The following is a 22,871-nucleotide window of genomic DNA, read 5'->3' on the forward strand; positions in this document are numbered from 1 at the left end:
AGAACACTCACCAACAGAATATACAACTGTATCGAGTTTTCAAAGCAGGCCAACTCCTTCACAAGGGCAAGTGGCTCACCAGGGACCAAGTTCAGCAGAAGTTTCCTCATCTCATGGAGGAACTCAACGCAATGGGGACCATTGCTTCCTTGGGGGGGGGGGGAATGATCCAGGTGGATATTGGTGGCCACCTACCAAGTCCACCTAGACCCCCACCATTGTTTCTCTCAGCATTTTCAGTTTCCTTAACATACTATTTTTAGCAATTTTTTGGGTCCTGAACATCCAAAGCCGTTTTGAGGCCCTAAACGATTTTTTTTGGGGAAATATGGGCGCAACATGGGTCCATGGACCGATGTTGCCCTTCCCAAAGTTGTAGTGCTCATATAGATCTTTCTAACGAGCTATTGTACACGTCGAACAAAGATTGTATGCCAAAGTTATGACCCCGGGAAGTTGATGTACCAACTTACCCAAAACAAGGCCCAAAATTTGGCGTTTCATCTTCTAGGGTTAGGTTTTAGGATGTGAAGGGTTTTTCATTGTTTCTCAAAAATAAATAGGCCTTCGAGTCTCATTGTAACATAGTTTAGAGGCATGTAGTCGCCGCATCTCTTCTCAGAGATAAACTACCATCGCCCTCACTAGTTTATTTCCATTACTGTTTGTAAGCATCTTTCAGTATTTTACATTAATGAAATGAAGTATTATTTCCACTACATATCTGTGTTTATGGTTATCTCTATAATTTGTTGCATTCCTGTTTAAATCCGGATCATGAAGACATGTGCCGACATACATTTGAGTGGATTAGGTCAAAAACCCATCTTGACCTATGTTCACTCAGGAAAACATCCTTCACATGCTTGCCAAGTACACAACCCTTGCACACTCCTTTCTTCCTTCACATGCTTGCCAAGTACACAACCCTTGCACACTCCTTTCTTCTCAGCCTTGAAGATTTGCAATCCCCACACCATGTTCTTCAATATTGGCAACATTCACTAGAGAAAGTGACCTAGTCTCTTTTGTCGAAGCTCACACAAGTTGTCACTATCATGCCCTAAAGTTATTATAGGATTCCCTTTCCAATTTAGGATGAGGACTTGTTGATCTTCAAAGTTAGCCATATATGTAAGCTCTATCATCACTGAAACTGGAAAGAGATTTTTAGTTATGATAGGTACATACAAAACATCAATAACTTAGTAAGCTTAAGGATATCATTTGATGGATCCTACTCTTGCAACTAGATACGTGGCATGATCACCAAGTTCTACTAAAGGTACTCTTGTTAGAGTTTGTATGTTTGCAGGCTCCATTGTCCACATACCAGTCGACATCACACATGATGTCAGATGATAGGCATCAGACCATTGAGAAGCGTATCTCAAAGATTGGATGAAATCTCATCCACTTGAGTTGATGCTTTTGCACTCCTTGTAAGTCACTTATGGCGTTAATTTGATCTGGAACCATTACCATATGAGGGTGAAGGGTTCAGTTTGGATGAGGCAATGAAAGACAAAATTTTGGTCTGGGATGCAATTTTTAATTAAAGTAAGCTCTTGGATTGAGCACTTGGGAATGAAGTTGTGCATGCCTTTGGTTTGAATAGATTATTTGATTGTATTACATTTAACATTTAGATTTATTTTTTCATTCAAATTTGGCTATAGTTAGATCACCTAACATATCATATTTTTTTTTCATTTATGCTCTTCTTCCATATGCGCTACCGACTTACGGTGTTTCCTTTGTAGCATGTGGTGCAAATGCTAGTAAAATAAAGTTTTCCAATGACTAAACGACACAACAAGTAAGTTTTAATGATAGAAAAATGGTTAGAAGGTGAACCTGTATTTTTCCACTTACAAAAGAGAGCGACTCTCTTTTTGTGATTAATAATCATAATAAAGTTTGTTGATTGCTTTTTATCTAAATTCTTATTTATTAAAAAACATTAATGGTGGATGGGTTGGTCAACCCTTTCATTCGAAGTATTTAAATGATCTTAAATAAGGTATGATTCTAAGAAACAAATACCGAAATATAGCAGATACATCAATATCATATATTCTTTGATATTCTTATAAAGGGCGAAAAATAGGGATTTAGAGAGTCGTTTCCAACATTTTTACATAAAATTTCAAGTATGGTTAATATAAATTAAAAATATTGATTTTTATATGATTTTTAAGTTAAGAATAAATTTAAAATATTGACCTAGAATATAAAATAGATTATAATATTTAATAATTGTTTAGTAAAATATTTACACAATATAAAATAAATTATAATATTTAATATTTGTTTAGTAATTAAGAGATGAAATGGTATTTTGGTTTAAATTAGATGGTATAATTTAATGAGATTGTGATTTCTTATAGTTTAAGTAATGTATAAATGAATTTAATACCACAATTTAACTTTATATTTTTTTTAAAACTTATCAAATTTTGGATAGATTTACTTAAAAATGTGTTTAGAAAAAAACCTATTTAATTTTTTAAAATATTATAAAGTCTTGCCATATCTTAATAATTTGTTAAATTATGAAAATAAAAATTGAAATATTTTATTTCTATAAATAATTATAAATAAAGTCCATAAAAAATTGTTTTTATATATATATATATATATATATAAATATAATTTCTTTAAATTTTAAATAATTTTTAGTTATAATTAAATTAATAACAATAATCTTTATAATTAAGAAAATATTTATAAATACATTTTGTTGATTAGGTATTATGAGTGTTGAGATGATTGACACACATATCTTGTAACTTGAGTAACTAGGATCCAAGTGCTTCTAAGCCTTCAAAATCACTCGGGATTACAACTAGTCTAGGCTACACCAACTCTTAACATGGTTGGCTTTTTGCCCACAAGGTTTTGAACCGATAACATTTTCACCATTGAGTGCATTAACAGAACACCATATGTCTACTCTATACATGTAAGTGACCATTTTAATTAATTGAATGTTCTGTGCTTTTTTAGTATAACAACTCTACATTATAATATTTTATAATTATTCTCACAAGAATTATATTGCTATCAAATACTTTTTGCATAAGAAATAGATACTAAATGACAACTCTGCATATTACAGTTGCTATATTTTAAATATTTTTCTAAATCTTTATTATAATTTTTTATTTTTATTTTTCTATTATATTTTCATTTTCTTGAAAATTGATTTTTTGTTTTTGGAGTCAGTGAAATTTTGTTTGGAAAAATAAGATGGTTTAAATTTTTTATTTTCTTTTTCTTTTTCTTTTATTTTTTTTTTTTTTTTGGGTGTGTTTTTATTTTTTAATTTAAATTTTTTTCTTAACCATTTTTTTAATTGGTTTACTTTTTGAGTCAATGTGTTTTTGTCTAAAATAATAAAGACCGTTTAGGACTTATTCAAAGTTAAAATAGTTAGAAGTGTTACTAAGGAGTTTTCTTTTGATTTGGAAAGTTCATTTTATTAATTATCAAAATTTTGATAATCTCTAAAAATGGGGTTGTTGGTAATTTTAATCTTAATTTTGCAATTTTAACTAATAAACGATGTTATAAGAATTACCATGTTTATATTAGAGAGTTAATTTAGGATAAAGTTATACTTTTAAAACCATCATATTAGCTTGATTATATTTTTCTATTTTTATGAGTTTTGATTATAGGAATTTGTTATAGGCCAATTTCACAAACATATTTTTGTATTTTCATCAAAATTTTCATTTGTGTCTTTAAGGAAAAGTAATTTACAGTATGTGGTATAAGTGAAGTAATATAAATAATATGGGTAGCTAATACACAGTTTTGATCTAAAACTTATTTTTAAAAACTAATGTCTAATAATATGTTTAATCAAACTTACTCCATTATAGAAATAACATTTATATTACAATAAAATCTATAATTTGAACTTTATTTTTTAAATATCTAACATTGTATTTATGTATTTATTTGATATACTCTATTATAAACTTTGACCTATGAAATTAATTACTTTTTATATGATCGAAAAAAATAATAGATAAAATCTATTGCTTCGGTAAATATAAAACACGACATTACTTTATTTAAGAAAAATGTTGTAAGAGTATTGTATTGTTCACAATTTTTTTAAAAGTACATAAAAGACATCCATTATATAGCAATGGAGGAGGCCCAGTATCGGTTAAACATAACTATGACAACTGGGTAGATATAAATCCTTGTGTGAGCTTACAACTCACTATAGCTAGCTCGTTGTGAAAAGAAGCGTCTGAAAAGGTCAATACTAAGAACCACCCTTAAGAAAAAATAGGGAGTAAACATAAAGAAAAAATTGGGAGGCTTAATGAGGTACCCAAGTACAAACTCTCATAAGTGGAGAAAGGAGAAAAACCCAAATGAAAAAACTTCTTCTACAGAAGAGAGAAATATGTCAATTCTCAAATAAGCATGGAGTTGAAATCATAGATCCTACAATGATCCAGTAAATGGAAAGAATAGAGAATCATTCCAGTCATGAAGTATTGACACGTCTTGTAGTGGATATATCTTCATCTTCTATCTTTGAATCTGACAAGGGGGGGATTTATGATGAAATACTAGATTTGAATATATGTCAAGCAAGCCCGAGCCATAGCCTTAACCAGAGCCAAATTCCAAAGCCTAGAGCCAAAATTAGTCATAGTCATATTTAAAGTTATAACCAAAAATAAATCCATGCTCCATGAGTGTGTTTTTGGTTGGTGGCCATCCCTAAAACACCACTGACAGACCACTTATGTTTTTGCTACATCAGTTTGGGGTCATCTTTCAATCATTACCAAACAACACTTCCACTTCACATAAGACTTCGGTTTCTAATTAGATTCAAAAATCTTCTTGGAAGTGCTTCAAGTTTTAGCTCCAAAGTTTGTGGTCATCCTTAAACCACCACAGATGAAAACCTTGGGTTCTTCTACCTCATTTGGTTTGTATTCTTCCTTAAACCACCATATCGGAGATCACATCTAGTCATTGGCTGCCACACATTTTTGTATTTTAGCTCTATTATTGGACTGACATAAGCCCCTTTGGATTAAGGGGGAATGTTGGGCATGTTATATGTTAGGGTTTGTATGGAGGAATTCCAATAGTCACAAAATTCCAAGAGACATATTCAATCACAAGATTTATCCTAATTCTTCCTATTAATTTTATGTGTGTTTTAACAACAAGAACAATTTACTACAAATGAATGATCTCATTGCAAAGTTGTTTGGCTTCTTTCTTATCACAAAGTTCCTACAACCTTCTATAAATATTGATAACACCAAGTTGGCAAATGTATTTGTACTGGCCACAAAAAAAATTGCTATAAAACAAGGCTAATTATAACAACAACAACATTACATATCCAACCACTATACAAAGGAGACCAATACCCGTGGGTTTGCATGCCCAACCAACAAGCAACCTTTTCATAGCCGCCAACTATAAAGACACTAAATACATTACACTTTGAACCAAATAAACATGTGATCAATATTCTTTTTTTGTTGACTAGCGGAATCGGCAATGGCAGTGGTATCATATTCGCGTTACACAGGGTTGAATCCCACCGGCTGCCACTATAACCTCTAGGAGGAACCACCCAACTCGCAAGAATGGCCCTCGGGTAAGACGAGACTCGAACTTGTGACCTGAACAGTGGCACAAACGACTTAACAAATCGTATGCTAGCCACGACACAAAACCTCTGTGGGTAACATGTGATCATTCTTCAATCATTTTGATAGATTTTTTTTATTTAAATCCTTAAAACCTTAAAATTTTAGGAATTATTATTATTATTATTGAAAAAAAAACATTTGAAGTAAAATAAATTTTCATCATGAATTTTTGAGAAATGCGAATGCCCCATCCACATAAACCTCCAATGTCAACTTTAATAAACAATTAAAACGTATACCATGATGCTCCAAAAAAAATTGACTGGCCACTTATATGAATGATAGCAAAACGTTGTTCTAACAAAACAATGGAGATGCCCACAATGAGAGGGAATATCTTTATATGTCAAGGAGCATTGCTACTTGTACCCACCGAACAGGTCTCCCCCAAAATGTCATCTCTTTTCAGTGCGTATTCAAGAGGCTCGTAAGTTCTCTCGAAACAACAAAACTGCCCCAATATCTCAACATGTTCATAATCATGAAGGGTTGACAATAACCTATCCTTTGGCATTCACGGTGAAATTTTTTGCTACAGTTCTCCATGGAAATCGTTGAGCCAAATCGATGTATGACTAGTAGAGGGCGTACCAAATGAGCCAGTGCTTGGAGCTATGTTTGTACAGTAAGGAACCACTAAAAGTGTAGCCTAATTTTCCACGCGAGGGACTAGCCTAGAGTCGAGCCCGAATAATTGCGTCAACAGAATGTTGATATTTCTTAACAGAGACTTCCCAGAGATTTGAAATTCTTCAGCCAAGCCAAAAACTAATTTGCAAATAGGACTCCGGCCTAACCATTTTCCAACACGGTGTCCATAGCCAACAACATTGAGTTTTGATCTAGCCTATGATGTTATCATTAAGACAACAATAATAACCTTAACCATTGGCGCTAGTAATAGGCTTGAGACTAAAATATCGATTGTTCCTTGTGGAGTCTAAGGATCAATACAATGTGATAACAAAGATTCATGCGGAAATGGTGCTTAATGAGCAAACAACGATAAAAAAAATATTGTGGTGTTGAAGATCATAGAAATTTAGAAATCCCAACGCAACTAGTAATGCAGGAGTAGATTTATTGAACCAAAATTTGATAAAAAGGTAGAGGAGAGGAAACCTAAAATTTGCACTTAAACAATAACACGAGCTGCGACTCTTCAATTGATCACACAAATTTAGCTTTTCAGATACAACTATCCATAGAGTTTCAACTATTTCCTTTTACATACACTTGATTCGACTTGACTTAACTTGATTACAATGAACCCACATAGGGTATTTATGCTTTTCAGCAAGCAATTCACTCAAAATAACTTAAACATGCAAACACACACTATATTTTTCTTTTCCCAAAATAAGACTAAACTCAAACTCACTCAACTTGACTCAGTTAACTCATACTCTAAATTTGGACTGCACTTAAATCAACTCTTCATGCATCACTCAAATTGGATCTGACTAAATCTTCATGCGGGAGTAACTACTATTTCCAACACTCCCCCTTAATTACCATCGTATGACTCAACATAACTCAAACATGACTCAATATGAATCAACAATAGGCTTACAATATAAATTGCCTCAATCATCAATCAAACATGCATGGTAATATAACTCTCAGCCATGCTTACAATGACTTAAAACTTTTAACAATTTCTTTTTGTTTCTTCCAAATTCTATATCCTGGAAATTGCTTCATTCTCTGTTGCACTTTCTTGCTATAGGCTTTCTTCACTTGATGTTGTTGAAGTTTGTCTTTGACTTTTCTTGAATTTGTTCTGAAAAACAATATAATCATGTCTTCTACACCTTCCTCTTCAAATATTCGTTCAATCATGGACTGTTGTCACAACTCCTCATCCTCAAATTGTCTTGTTTCCACTATTTTTTGTGCTTCATATTCCCAACTTTCTTTCTGCCATATTTCTTGATATTGGAATCTTATCTCTTCTTGACTCCATTACTAAAAAATTGTTTCAATGCTTTCATCTTTGTCTTCAGAAACGTCCATCTCTTTCACTTCACTTTTATCATCAGGTACTGTTTTTTCTTGTACTTTACACACTCAAGATCAATGTTAGAAATATCCTCTTTATGCTTTACATTGAGAGCTTCCTTTTCTTCATCTTCTTTCTCTGTATTCTTTTGTTTTGTCATTGCATCATAATTTTGATTTTCTACCTTTTTACCAACCTTTGCTGCTGCAAACATGTTGTCTTCTACTTGCTTTCTAAACACAAGTGGGCTTCTCACCAAATAACAACATATCAATAAGTGTTTTTTTTTTGCATCATATGCAACCACTCATCACTAGTTAATGGTTCTTCATCAAATTTAACATCAACATAATTTTCATCCACTCTATTGTCGGATATCCAAGCATGCATTTTCTCATTAACAATTTAAACTTAACAAAATTCATCAATTGCTGCTAGATTCACCAATTCACATCTCACTTTGCAGTCATCATCCACATGTGTTTCATCACTGTAGGATTCACCATCATCTGCACCTTTCACATTACAATGGAGTCCTTGAGAATTTATATGCTCTTGCTCTGCTTCAAACATATAAGCTTCGACTTCCCTTTCTACAATGTTTGTTGCATATTCTTCTTCCATATGCATGCCTGCATAATGGGTTTTATTTTTATAGTCTTCATGACCATCATCCACTTTTGAGTGAGATTCTTCAAGCTCTGTTGTTTTCTCAAATCCTTTTTCATCTACTCTGAGATCTGCAATTAACTCAACAAATTGTGACACATCTTACTGTTGCATGTCACTTACCCTTGCACCAAATTCTTCTTCCAAGATCTTCCATGCTTCCTCAGAAGTTGTAGATTTTGTTACCTTGCACAAAAACTTCTCACCCAATCACTGTTTTATAAAATCCAATGCTAAAGCATCACATATTTCATTACATGGGCTATTAGACTAGTACTCAATTAACTCTTTAGCTTGAAGAAAAGTTAGTATTTTGATAACCCAAAAGTCAAAATATTTATTAGTAAACATAAGAGGTGGTAGCAGATCCAAGCTACACCAATCACCCTTGATCTCTCTTTTGTCTTCTACTACACTTTTCAGTTCCTCGGCTCGGGCATGAAATTTTCTAATTATGGCAAGGATCTTTGTCGCTTCTTTTTTTTAATCTGCTTCAATTACACCTTGTGACTTTTGATTGTTGTCTTTCATCTGTCTTATAGCTACTTTCCTGATTGCATGAGGTTATCTTCCATATTCCCCCCCCCCAAAGAAATATGATTTTTAATATGTGCTCCCGTAAAACATAATATTCATCTAAAAACCTACGTCATACTTAGCAAAACAAGAAAATTTGCAAACGAACAAAATTTGCAAATGAACAGAATTTTCAAATCCATAAACTCTCTTTTCAATAAAACCACATTGATTTTTAATTCTCCAAAAATGACCACTTTCTAGAAAATACTACTAAACTCTTTAATCAGATCGATGCCAAACCTTCAAAATTTTCTCAAAAAATCCTTGATAAAATTTTTATTTTTCAAAAAACCCTTCTTTTAAAAACTTTATAAACTCCCTTTTAACAAAGAACTTTTATAATAATCGTAGTGTAACTACAATTTTTTTTGCCTTGAAAATCATGGAAATTCTTGCAAGAGTTTGATAAAATCTGGCAGGGATTTTTGTAAATACACTTTACCCTCTCAAACTTCAAAGTTTTGGGTGTCCCAGAGGTTTTTGATGATGTTGAACCCATTTCCACCATCAAAAACATGATTCAAACATTACAAGTGCAAGCTTTTTGGAAATTATTTTGCCCAGATTCCAACCACTTTTGGCTAGTCGAGCAATTCGTCCACCTTGGTAAACAATTCCTTTATAAAAAAATTTCAAAAAACTTAATTTTTTTTATTATCACTTCATAAATCTTTTGAAATTCTCAAAGAACAATAAACGTATTCTATTTTGCTACCATTTTTGACCTCCTAGAAGCAGTGTTTTTGAATCAAATACACCCCCTTTTTTGCTAATTCCCAAATAGATGATTTTGGGATTGAGTTATTTTCTCAAATTAGGTCATGCTAAGTTGTATGAGGGGAATAATTATATTTCCAAATTATCTTCCAAACCCTCCTTTGAGAAATCACCACCAAATCTTTGCTCTGAGAGCTGTAGTCATATTAGCTGGATCATGGAGCCCCAACTTTCCCTTGAGCATATGCTGGCATTAAGTATCTCAAGCCATCAAGGACCACTTATTTTCTAGACAAGTTCCATCCCAAAGAAAAGATCATTGAATCCTACATATTATAGAGGATGGTGCCATCATTATAGAGCACATGTAGATAGTTAAAGCTTGTAGGACTGATTTCAAGAGCACTAATCTTCCAGCTATGTTAAGGGATCTAAATGTCCAACTTGTTCTGAAACTTTGATAAGAGCTCCTCCTATATATTCCATTTGGTTGTGATTGCTCAAAGGAGAGCCTAATATTTGAAAGATAATTTGGAAATATAGGTATTCCACTCATGCAACTTAGCATAACCTAATTTGAAAAAATAAATTAATAAGATCTCTTACTTCCCCATCAATAATTTATTTATTAATAAATTATTGATGGGAAAGTAAGAAAGCTTTTTCAAAAATAGTTTAAAATTATTTAAAATCATATAATATATTGATTATTAAAAATTTTAATGCTATAGATTTATGTTAAAAGAAATTATAGATAAATTTTTTTTATAAATGTGAGCAGAATTTTAAAGTAAAAATTATTAATTAAAATTTAAACCATTAAATTAGAAACAAATTTGTTTGAAAAATAAGCATTTTATTATTATATTAGAGTGTGTAGAAGTATTATTTAAAAAGACAAAAGTTGAATATTTATTTTTATTAATTGTGATAAATTTAAATATTTTTTATTAAAACATAAAAGTTGCATTTATTAAAGGAAAAAAATATCATCAAATTATAATGATTTATATAATTTAAATTATGAAAAAATAAATTATAATGAAAAAGTTGAATCGACAATTCATTAATAAGTGTGGCTATGGTTATTTTAGTTTTAGAAAATGAAGTATTTTGTGGAGCTATCTAGTATGGATGGGTGGAGATATTTTATGGTTATTTTATTTTAAGAGAATGAATTTTTTTTGGGATTATTTGGTATAGACTATGGAAAGGAAAGGAAAAGGGTTATCTGATTATGGAGAGAAAAAGAAGAGTAATTAGTTTATTATTTTATATATTTATAATTTATTATTATATAAAAATAAAAAAATGAGTGAATTTATTATTTTATGATGATGATGATGGTTAACATCCACTAAGACCAAACAATGGTCTATCGAACCTAAAGAAACAAATTATTTATTTTGATTTAAGATTTTATTCCTATATTCAAAAAGCTTGGAGAGAAGCCTCCCAAGCTCACTATAATTTTGACATTGTGAAAGGCTAGGAAGGTCAGTATTATAACAAAGATTGTGAAACTGAGATCTAATGTGGTTGTACGCGGGGCACTCTAAGAGGAAGTGGTTTTCATCCTCGATGTTCCTATTCTCACATATATGGCAGATCCATTCCATCCATGGCGTTTTAGGAATTGCCCAACGACCTGTTTCAGTATGGAGCTCATGAGAATTCGTTCTAATCTTTGCTATATTAATTTTCTTCTTTGAGGTAGTTAAAATAGAGAGATACTTTTGATCTTCTAGGGTGGGGTTGATGACCTTCTTATAATAACTTAATTTTCTTTTAGCCGCTAAATCTTTCTCACACCACATTTTTCTTTGAATTTAGAAGTAACAATATCTTTAATGTTATTTATGTTTTGCAGTGCATCACTTTCATTGATCTCCCAATAGTTTAACCAGGCCCTTGTATCTTTATGCCACCGTCGATTGAGCCTTAGGTGGTTTTGGCTAGAATTTAAAACTAGCTTAGGAAGTCTATGATAGTCTATGTTATTGAGTTTGTGCTTGTACAACAGAAACCTAAGCATAGCTAGGCTCTCAATAGGGGAAAGACTTGCTTCTATAAGGAGAACAGGATAGGGTGTATTACTTTTAATTTTCAGGTTATAAGTTATAAAACGCTTCTGGATTTGCTCAATATTTCTCCATGATTCTCTGGAGATGCTGCAACCCCAAACCTCACATCCATATAAGAGAACAGGAGTGACTAAATTTTCAAAGAGGAACTTCTTTTTATCCCACATTACGAGGTTTGTTGTTTTACAATTATTTTCAAGACCAAAATAAGCTTTCCACCCCCCATTGATCCTTTTTTCAATGCTATGGTTCTAGTTGAGCTTGTGATGAGTATCAATTCCTAAGTACTTGTAAGAATACACTTACTCCAAGTTATTATTGTCATACATAAAATTAGCGTAAGCTTCCTTCTTGGATTTTATAATCATAACTTTTGTTTTGTCAGTGTTAATAGTCATACCCATGGTAGAGCAGAAATCCTTAAGAAGCCTGAGTTGCTTATCAAGATCAGATGTGCACCTTGCCAAAAGAATAATATCGTCAGCATAGAGAAGAAGGATGATGACTATCCCAGCTAAGATCGTGCCATCACATCCTGCTTCCTCTAAGTAGCCTTCAAACTTATCGATGTAAATGCCAAATAGGGTAGGGGAGAGGGGGCAACCTTGTTTAACTCCGATGTTACACTTAATATCTTTCGACCACCCCTCATTTCTCTTTAGCTTGGCAATTACATTCTTGTATAACCTTATAGTGGCAGCTCTCAACTCGAGAGGAACCTTTAGCTCTTCTAATCTATTCCAAAGGCTGTATCTAGGAACCATATCGAAAGCCTTTCTAAAGTCCACAAAGCAACAAAATAATTTGGATTTATCATTACGACATTCCTCCATAATGATCCTAAGAGTAACAAGGTGGTCTGCTATTGAGTGATGCCTTCTGAAACTTGCTTGGCCTTTAGGCCGCTTACCTTCATTTTCAAGCCATATGATTAACTTCTTTTCCAAAATACTACCATATAACTTGGCTAGGAGAGGGCTGATCATAATTGTGTGATAATTAGAGGGGTTATTTGTATCCCCACTTTTAAAAATAGGGATAATGAGGCTCTCAATCCAAGGTTTAGGGAACCCTTGCTTGACTGCTTGATTGAAAAGCTTGTGGATGTGCGGGATGAGGACAGGACCTCCAATTTTTAAGATTTCCACCTCGTAACCTTCAATGTCCTTAGCTTTCCCACCTCCAATTTTTAAGATTTCCACCTCGTAACCTTCAATGTCCTTGGCCTTTAGGCCGCTTACCTTCATTTTCAAGCCATATGATTAACTTCTTTTCCAAAATACTACCATATAACTTGGCTAGGAGAGGGTTGATCATAATTGTCTGATAATTAGAGGGGTTATTTGTATCCCCACTTTTAAAAATAGGGATAATGAGGCTCTCAATCCAAGGTTTAGGGAACCCTTGCTTGACTGCTTGATTGAAAAGCTTGTGGATGTGCGGGATGAGGACAGGACCTCCAATTTTTAAGATTTCCACCTCGTAACCTTCAATGTCCTTAGCTTTGCCATTAGCGAGGCGATTAACCCCAAACTTAATGTCTTCTAAAGAGAAAACTTCTTTCGTTGTGAGAAGGGTTGCCAAATCATCCATGACATTTGGAGATTCATAAAGCTTTTTAACATAGGAATTCCAATCGTGAAGAGCAATTTTATTATTATCCTTAGTTTTCCTAGTCAGAATCTGCCTCCAAAATTTCTTAGGAGCTACCTTAGAGAGGTGCAAGAGATTCTCATGTCTTTGACAAATGTACTGCCTCTTTCTCCTTTTAGTTAGGGCTTTGTATATTTTTATCTTGTCCATTTTAAAAGATTCATCAACAGCTTCCTTAATTGCTCTCCTCGCACTTTTACAATCTTTGTCATACCATGGATTGGTTTTGCTATTTCTTTTATTATTTGAAACTTCAATTGAGAACTTGTTAATAGAATATGAGAGGGTTGTAGTAAATTTATGATAAAGGTCTTCTATGTTGTCTATACTAGATAAATGAAGCAAATTAGTTTTTAATTCATTTAGAAAGAGATCATTTTTATTTCTATCAAATATTAAGCTCTTTTGGTTGTAAGTATTATTTTCTATGGGAACTATATGCAAGACAAAATTGAGAGTTATAACTAAAGGCCTATGATCAGAGTCAGGCTCGTGGTCATTTAAGATGTCAAAATTTATTATTTCGTTGTATAATGGGAGATCGGAAATAACGTAGTCTACCATGCTGCTACCAAGTCCATGGATGCAGGTCATCTTGCTGGAATTGGGCCACTTCCTTAGATTGTTGCAAATTATGAGATCTTGAGCACTACAGAGCTTGATTAGCTCCGACCCAAACAAATATTCCCCAAGGTCTTCAGAGCTCCTTTTGTACCTGCTAGCCAGAGTAGGGTCTTCGTCTAACCAAAGAGGATTAGGGTTGGAATGATTGCTTAGAATAATATCTTGGTTGTTTGAAGTTCGAGCATTAAAGTCACCTATTAAAAGGATATATTTGTCATTCCTTAGGCTAGAAATATCATTCTCTAAACCATTGTAAGGGTTAGTTTTATCTAGATTCTTCTTCTTATAGAAGTTAGAATTGTTGGGGGGAAATAACATATTGCTATGTAGGACTTTTTATTATTAATGTCTTTGATCTCTATCCAACTATATTGGTTGTGAGGGTCGTTTTTATAAATCCTAACCTGGGGGGAGATGTTCTTCTTAATGTAACAAGCTATTCCCCCAATGCCTCTATGGGAGGACCGCTTGTTCCAGGTAGACCATACCATAAAGCCATCTATGTTAGGGACCTTAGATTCTTCGTGCTCCCAAGTTTCAACAAACAAAATAATATCAACGTCATTTGAAATCCAACTTAGCTTGGGGCCTTTGTTCCATGGGAAGCCCCGACAATTCCAAGAAAGGATCCAGAGCATGTTTAATTGCTATTGATTACTATCTTTTTGGTTTCTATCTCGAATAAAGGCTTTTCTATTTCTGATTATTGCCCATTTTCCTTCCTTTCTAGCTTCTTTATCTTTTGAACCTCCTTTCTTAATTCTGCTTAATCTTCTGGAATGAGATCTTCATTTGTGAATATTCCCATTCCTTTTAGGCTTGAGGTTTTACTAAGTATGTCGTGCTTATGATCAGTGGAGCTCACCTTTATGCGGATAAGTCTTCCTTTATTCTCGGTTAATTTCCGCAACCTTGTTGCTTATGTGAGACACGTTGTTTCAATTTGTAATTTATAATGTAGTTCTGCTTGGGCTAAGGCTAAAGTATCCTCATCTACTTCCTCTTTTAAACCGAAGATTATAAGGTTCAAGGCCCTTTTGTTACGTTCGTGGTCTAATTTTATTAATTTTTTCATTTCATCTTTAATTGGTTTGATATCTAACTTATCTACCACATTATTTAGGGTGAAGCGGCTATTAACTTTTTCTTCTTTCCTTTAATCATGTCTTTCATTTTAAGACTCTCTAAAGTATCAGCATCTCCTTGCTGGGATGGTTGGTTAGCATCTTGGTTTTGTTTTTTAATAACCTGCAATCTAATCTGCATTGCGTCCATTTTATTCTCTAGTAGTTTTATTTTATTTTCTATTTGTTTTTATAATTTATAATTATATAATAATTTTATAAACTGAGTTGATTTTATTTTAATAATTTAATGTTATATAAATAAATTAAATATATTTAATAATTAATATATAAATTAAGTTTAAGGAGTAGTGTAATTTATAGATGAAATATACGTTCAGATTGTTGTTGTGTAAAATCATGACAAATTATTAAAAAAAAACGGGTGGATTACAACTATTTTAACGAAGAAGAATGAATGAAACCAGGATTCCACTCGCCTTGAATGCCTAATATATATATCTAATATGTTTCAGAATTGTGTCGGCTACATAAATACATTGAAGCAGGTATAAATAAATAGAAATAGCTATGTTTGAATCATAGTTACCAAGTTTAAATTCGAATTCGATACCATACGATAAAAATTCGACTGGAAAAATTTCAATTCGGAAAAAATTCGAAAGTATATATCTTAAACATTTAAATATATATACTCTTTTTCTTGTAACAACAATGCTTTCAATTTTTCCCCATTCATTTTGAAATTTAAATAATTTTAAATGTAATTTTACATAATATAGAGAATTTTAAAATTAGAGTTTACTTACCAAAACTATAACCACATTTGTCTTAGCTCCAAGATCTCTCTTCTTTTCAAAATTCAAAACTTCCCTCTTACTTTCAAATCTTATTTAAAAATATTTTATGATTAATATTTATTTAAAAATTAAATATTCTAAACTCAGAACTACTTTTCTTTAATTTCAAATTTTATCTAAAATCTTTTATAATTAATACATATTTAAAAATTAAACATTCAAAAATATGTTTATAAGATTTCTCTTAATATAAATATATTATATTTAGAAAATCAATTAATTATTATAAAATTTACTCTTCAAGATTTTGCTTCTTTCTTTATTATCTAAACCCTTTAAATCAATACTCAAATTAAAAATGAGAAATTTTCTCCACTCAAAATTTGTTTCCATTTCCTACTACAATAGATAATGCACCTATCTATTTTATGCTTAAGGATTACTACTTTACTATTCTCAAAAACGCAAATTAACAAAGATCACTGAACTTACTATTATCTGAGAGACAAATTAACAAATCAGTGCAATAAACTATAAATAGTGAATTTCCTGTTATCCAAACGAAGTTACGATGAACCGAATCGAATTTTCATCGAATTATTCGATGTTCGAATAGAATTGCCGAAGGCGTATTTGGTAGCTATGGTTTGAATCAAGACCATGGCTAACAGTTATCCTGGGCTATCATTCCTTTGGCTGCAAACAGTACAACATTAACCCAATGCACGAAAACATCCCTAAGATGGACCAAAATATAACTCGCTAACCTGATCTTCATTCTCTGTAGATTGAAATTGTTTGTTGTAATTACTGTTTTAAGATGTATAAAAAGCCCTCTTCTCAGATCCCCTGTCCAGATTGTGGAGGTCACAAAACCAAATATACTCAGATTGCAAATATTTTAATTGGAAAATCAAAAGGCAGCATACGGCGTGGTTTCAGAAGTACATATTAGCTTACGATAAAGCCCTCTTCTTCACGAAACCAAATCTACTCAGATCGCAAATATTTTAATTGGAAAATCAAAAGGCAGTATACGGCGTGGTTTAAAATAGAACCTCGAATGCGTGCTGTGTATGATCTCCCTTATGATCCCTTATCTTCCCTCGAATGCGTGCTGTGTATGATCTCCCTTATGATCCCTTATCTTCCCTCTGCGCGTGAAGAGAAGTGAAGAGGTTTTATTGAATGTGAAGAGAAGTGAAGAGTAGAGGGGAATAAGGTGAAGAAGCAGCAGAGGGGAATAAGCGGCAGAGGTTTCATCGTCAATGTTTTTGCGCGAAATTTCGGGCTCGTGCGCATGGCTTAGGTTATTTATTTATATAAAAAGGCATAATAGGTTAATATCTTCCGGTGTTTTTTGTCTTAATGGTTGAAGAGATTTCTCCTTAAAATAATTATTAATTTTTGGGTCATTTTAATAAAATTAAATAATTAAAAGAAATTTTATATAAAGTGAGTTATGTTGGTTTTGGTAAGTGGTATCCATAAGTTGTGATATTGGTTCATAGTATTATAACAATACTTATTTAGAAAAAAAAAAAAAAAAAAAAATGAAAAAAAAAGAATATATATATATATATATATATATATATATATCTCGTTATTATAAAGTAAGATTAAATATAAATTATTTTCTTTTATATTCATTTAAATGTATAAATAATCAACTTTTATATTAATTATTTTTATTATCTTTTATTAATAATAATAATTTAAAATAAATTATAATTAAAAGAGTTTTTATGATTTTTAAAATTTTAATAATGTGACATGTATAATGTAATAAAGTGTTAGTAAGTCGAAAAATCATAGTAAAAGGAACTTTGATCCTTACTCTAAGTAGTGGACCATCTTTTAGCCATTTATAAAAATATTATGTTTATGTATTTTTTTATGCACGTAATTTGTTAAAATATACTTTTGCTCTTCTGCATTACGATTAAGAATAAAATCAGATGGCTTGGTTTTAGAACTTTGCTTCTTTATTGCGCAGGGAGGCCCTCTACAGGGGGTAGATCTCACGTAAAAATGTAAACGCTCTCACTTAAAAATGTAAACACGTAATCATGTAATCGAAAATGTAAATCTAAATGTAAACGTAAATGTAATGTTTAACATTTAACATTTAAAATTTTTAATTTAATGTAGGCCCTATTTAAAAATCAATCATTATGTATAAACACAATATAAATTTAAAATATAAAAAGGTTTACGAACACTCAAAAGAGGTATGGTAAATAAATAAAAATATAAATAAACCATAGGTATGGTAAATAAAGAAAACATTTTTTTATATTTACTCGAGAGGTATGGTAAATAAACAAAAATTTAAATAAACTAGAGGTATGTTAAATAAATAAAACCTCTTTTTATATTTACTTCATAAACCTCTTTATATTTAAAGAAAATAAAAAAAGAGGTTTTATTTAGGTCTATGGGCCAAATACCATATTTATAAAAGAGGTATGGTAAATAAATAAAAATATATCAAATAGGATTAGAAATCAACATCTAATTATATACCAAGCCTATGGGCCAAATATCATGGTAAATAAAAGATATATGATTTATAAATATAAATATAAATAAACAAGATGTATGGTAAATAAATAAAATCTATTTTTATATTTACTCCATAAGAGGTTTTATTTAGGTGAAGCCCATGGGCCAAATAATTATTAATATCATGCAAAAAAATATTAATAGTCCTAATATTAATATTAAAGGATTATTATTATTATTATTATTATGAGTAAATCTAATATTCATATTAGTATATTATAATATTAATATTATTACATTTAATAACTTTGGATTAATACAATATTAAATTTGTTATATTATAATATATATTAATATATCATGATATATATTAACTCTAGATATATATGGGAGGGAAGAACAAAGACATAGAGCGATAGAGGTGGAGAGATATGTGGAGTGACAAGGGAGAGATGGAGATAAACTGAAGGAGAGGGGAGAGGAGGAATGAAAAGAGAGAGAGGGAGAGGAGTGAGAGAGGTAGAGAAGGGTAAGATAGGGAGAGGGAGACACAAAGATGGAGGGGGGAGAGACGGAAGGGGAGAGAGAGGGAGATAGTGAGAGGATTGGAGGGCAAAGAGAGAGAGATGGGGGAATAGAGAGGAAGGTCAGAGAGAAAGAGAGAGAGAGGATGAGAGAGAGGACTTATGAGAGAGGAGGAGAGAGGGAGGGAAGAAGAAAGATAGAGAGTGAGAAGTGGAGAGAGAGAGGGAGTGACAAGGGAGAGATGGAGAGAGAGTGTGTATGTTTAGGGGTGAGATAAAGATGCAAAGAAGGAGAGATGGAGAGAAGAGAGAGAGAAGGAGAGAGGGAGGGACTTCTAATGATATTTGATTGCTTTCACTAGATGCATTCATTTCAATGTAGATGATTTCTAATCCTATTTGATTGCTTGCACTAATTACATTGATTTTAGTGTAGATGGTGATTTTTAATTCTATTTAATTGCTTGCTCTAGATGCATTGATTTCAATGTAGATGTTGATTTCTAATAATATTTGATTTCTTGCACTAGATCCATTGATTTCAATGTAGATGAATTCTAATCCTATTTGATTTCTTGCACTAAATACATTGATTTTAGTGTAGATGGTGATTTCTAATCCTATTTGATTGTTTGCACAAATGCATTGATTTTAGTGTACTTGTTGCTTTATAATCCTATTTGCTTACTTGCACTAGATGCATTGATTTCAATGTAGATGTTGGTTTATAATCCTATTTTCTTACCTGCACCAGATGCATTGATTTGAGTGTAAATGTTGATTTCTAATCCTATTTGATTGCCTGCATTATATGCATTGATTTCAGTGTAAATATTTTTTTCTAATCTTATTTGATTGTTTGCATTAGATGCATTAATTTCAGTGAGTGTAAGCACAAAAAAATATTAACAATGTACATTGATTTTTGTGTTATAGAATTCAACTTATTAATATTATAGAGAAAGAGAGACAAGGTATGACGTTTAGTACAAAAATGGTTTACGATTTAACCTATCATTTTCATATAATCGATATGAAAAGATGACAAAAGTAACAAGGGTGAAAATAAGAATAATAGAATAAAATAGTTTGAGATTAATCACAATGAAGACTATGTGTAATTGACTATATTCTTATTATTCACATTTTCTATCATTCAACAATATAACATTGTCACTTTACATTAAAAAATTGTATTTCATTATTTTTCATCATTAAAGTTATTAACAATATTTATCATCTCAACAAACTGAGGTAACTAAGAAAATTTAAAATTAAAATGACCAGATTAATTTGAGACATATTTAGCATATTTAAAATGATTATATTAATATTAGATGAATTTACATATTATCGCACATGACTGAAACCAACCTAGATCCATCTTAACTCCAGATCTATCAAGCACCGAGAGGGATCAAATCTGTGGAGTTGAAAACCTTTCATCAAGTTTTGCACTCAAAAAATAGGTTTGCGCCTCGAGAGATTTGATCCCTCTCGGTGCTTGATAGATCTAAGATGGATCTAGGCTAGTTCTTATTGGAAGGAAGCGGGTTTTTAAAATTAACTAATTGATATTGTAACTAATTTCCTAAATAAGTGTTGCGTCCAACACAAATTTTAATAAAAATCCTTCTCATTTATATATAAAAAACCAAAATTAAAATGAGTGTAAGTATGTATTTTGTACTATTTTTTACGATTATTCCTAGTCGGAAGGAAAAAAAAGAAACATTAAAAAAACATGATTTTGAATTTTTCTTTCCTCTAACATGTTTCTTTAACCTTTTTCTCTTTAACCGTTTTCATTTCACCGTTTCTTTAACCTTTTTCTCTTTAACCGTTTTCATTTCACCGTTTTCATTTCAGATACATGAAAATTATATAATTAATGTAGTAGCAAGTATGCTTCAAATAAAGTCATAATTAATGTAGCAAGCATGCTTCAATTTTAGTAAAGATACATAAAAATTTGATTTCTTTCTTCTCTTTTTGAAGAAAGTTGAAAAGTCAAATACAACTGGGCTGACTGTTTCTCGTAAATTAAATTATAGTTGGACACACATTGTTATTAAAAGAAAAATCGTGGTATATTCAGATGCCCATATTCATCTTGAATTCAAGATATTATTCATCTTGAATTCAAGATATAATACATGGGATATTAACCATATTTTCGCATATTAACCATATTAAGCAAAATCCATTAGAATTATTGCACATCAAGTGAACTGGAGATATAACAAGGTTAATGGAGATGCCTAATGCATTGGAAAAGTTGAAGTGCGCTCTAAAATAGGGGGCATGTTTATTAATTCATTCTTGCATTGACGCCCATCAGAGAATCAAGAAACATGGTTCGCATCAAACTCTACAATAATGATTAATTACACAGGATGTGGGAGAGTTTATTAATTCATTCTTGCATTGCCGCCAACCAGAGAATCCAGAAACATAGTTCGCATCAAACTCTACAATGATGATTAATTGCACAGGATGTGGGAGATCGCATCAAACTCTACCATGATGATTAATTGCACAGGATGTGGGAGATTGGTACCTTGAGAGAAGTATAGTGAAGGTACAGAATAATTATATTTTTAGAATTTTTTCTTTTGAAAAAGAAAACGTACCCTTTTTCCAGAAAGCAAATGCATATGAGGTAGTTTCAATTGTTTACGACTTAATTCCTTTGTAAATGGACACTTTTTCGTGGGTTGGGGAGTTTCTACTGTATGTGAGAATGGGTGGATATGCTGATTATATGCGTGGTTATTCATTGTGTTGACTGAGATGCTTCCTTCGGTGTTGGTGCCGTTGATATTACTGTTGTTGTGACCTCCGCCGCTGGGTTATGAGCAGTGTAAAACGGAACTTTTTGCAAGCGAAATGGGTTATGAACAGTGTAGAACGGAACTAAATCGCTGAATAGTTTTTTGCAAGCGAAACCACTTTATGGAAAGTCGGGACCTTAATTGAGAAGGTGTGGGGCACCCTTGGAGTGCTCCATTAGTTGATTGTTGTTCTCAATTAAATTACGTGAAGCCTTCTGCATCAACTCCTCCTTCATTTATAGGAAAAATAAAACCATTATATTTCTTTCAGTTGTAGGATTGTTTATAGGCAAAATAAAACCGGATTGTTTATAGGCAAAATAAAACCATTATATTTCTTTTAGTTGTAGGATTGTTTAGTGTGATTCTTCGAAATTTCTCCAGGCGTTCGAAGACTACTTGTAAATATTGATAAAATAATTTTTCAGTGGTAGGATTGTTTAGTGTGATTCTTCTAAAAAGGAATTCGAAGACTACACATGGTCTTTTGTGCATCGTTCTCAGCAATCTTGAACCTTCAACAATCTGATAAAATTAATCACGTTGAACAATCTGTCTTCACATATCTGCATCTTTTAGTGAAAGCTTGTTACTGCAATTCTGTGATAACTATATTACCCTGATCCCAAACTATTCTTTTTGGGATCTCAATCCAGTTGACTGCCATCTCTGTAATCTTCGACTCTCAATCCAGCGAATTCAGGTGAGTAATATTCGTGGCATTGGTTTCTGTTGTCAAACCCTTCCAATTTTTTTGTGCTTCAATCAAATACAAAATTGGCTGAACTTATCAATTAACCTTTCCTTGCTGTCAGTTCGAGGCGATTTTTATTTCGAAACATTACTAAAATCTAGTATCAAAATAAAAATATCATATAAAATTCAAAATCTAAAAATCATATAAAATTCAAAATCTAGATATGCTGAGCTATGTCTCGCTGAACTTATGTGAATTACATACATCATAATAAAAATATCATATAATATTCAAAATCTAGATATCCTGAGCTATGTCTCGCTGAACTTATGTGAATTACATATTTCGAAAATATGTTACAAGAGAAATGTCAAGAAAAAAAAGGTGAAC

General features: G+C 31.8%; 1 long non-coding RNA gene across 2 annotated transcripts in view; it reads left to right on the top strand.

Moving 5' to 3' along the window:
- The window catches only part of LOC149164477 (uncharacterized), a 304,885-nt gene extending 282,814 nt beyond the window's left edge, over positions 1-22,071 (top strand). For both annotated transcript variants that reach the window (XR_016260242.1, XR_016260243.1), the window contains one exon: positions 21,392-22,071. This is a non-coding gene — a long non-coding RNA (uncharacterized LOC149164477). The remainder of the gene's footprint in view (positions 1-21,391) is intronic.
- Positions 22,072-22,871: the final 800 nt, after the last annotated feature.

This window comes from Pinus tabuliformis, chromosome 5_1 (genome assembly GCF_031772625.1).
Source record: "Pinus tabuliformis cultivar Carrire ecotype Pingquan chromosome 5_1, CPIR1, whole genome shotgun sequence".
NCBI lineage: Eukaryota > Viridiplantae > Streptophyta > Pinopsida > Pinales > Pinaceae > Pinus > Pinus tabuliformis.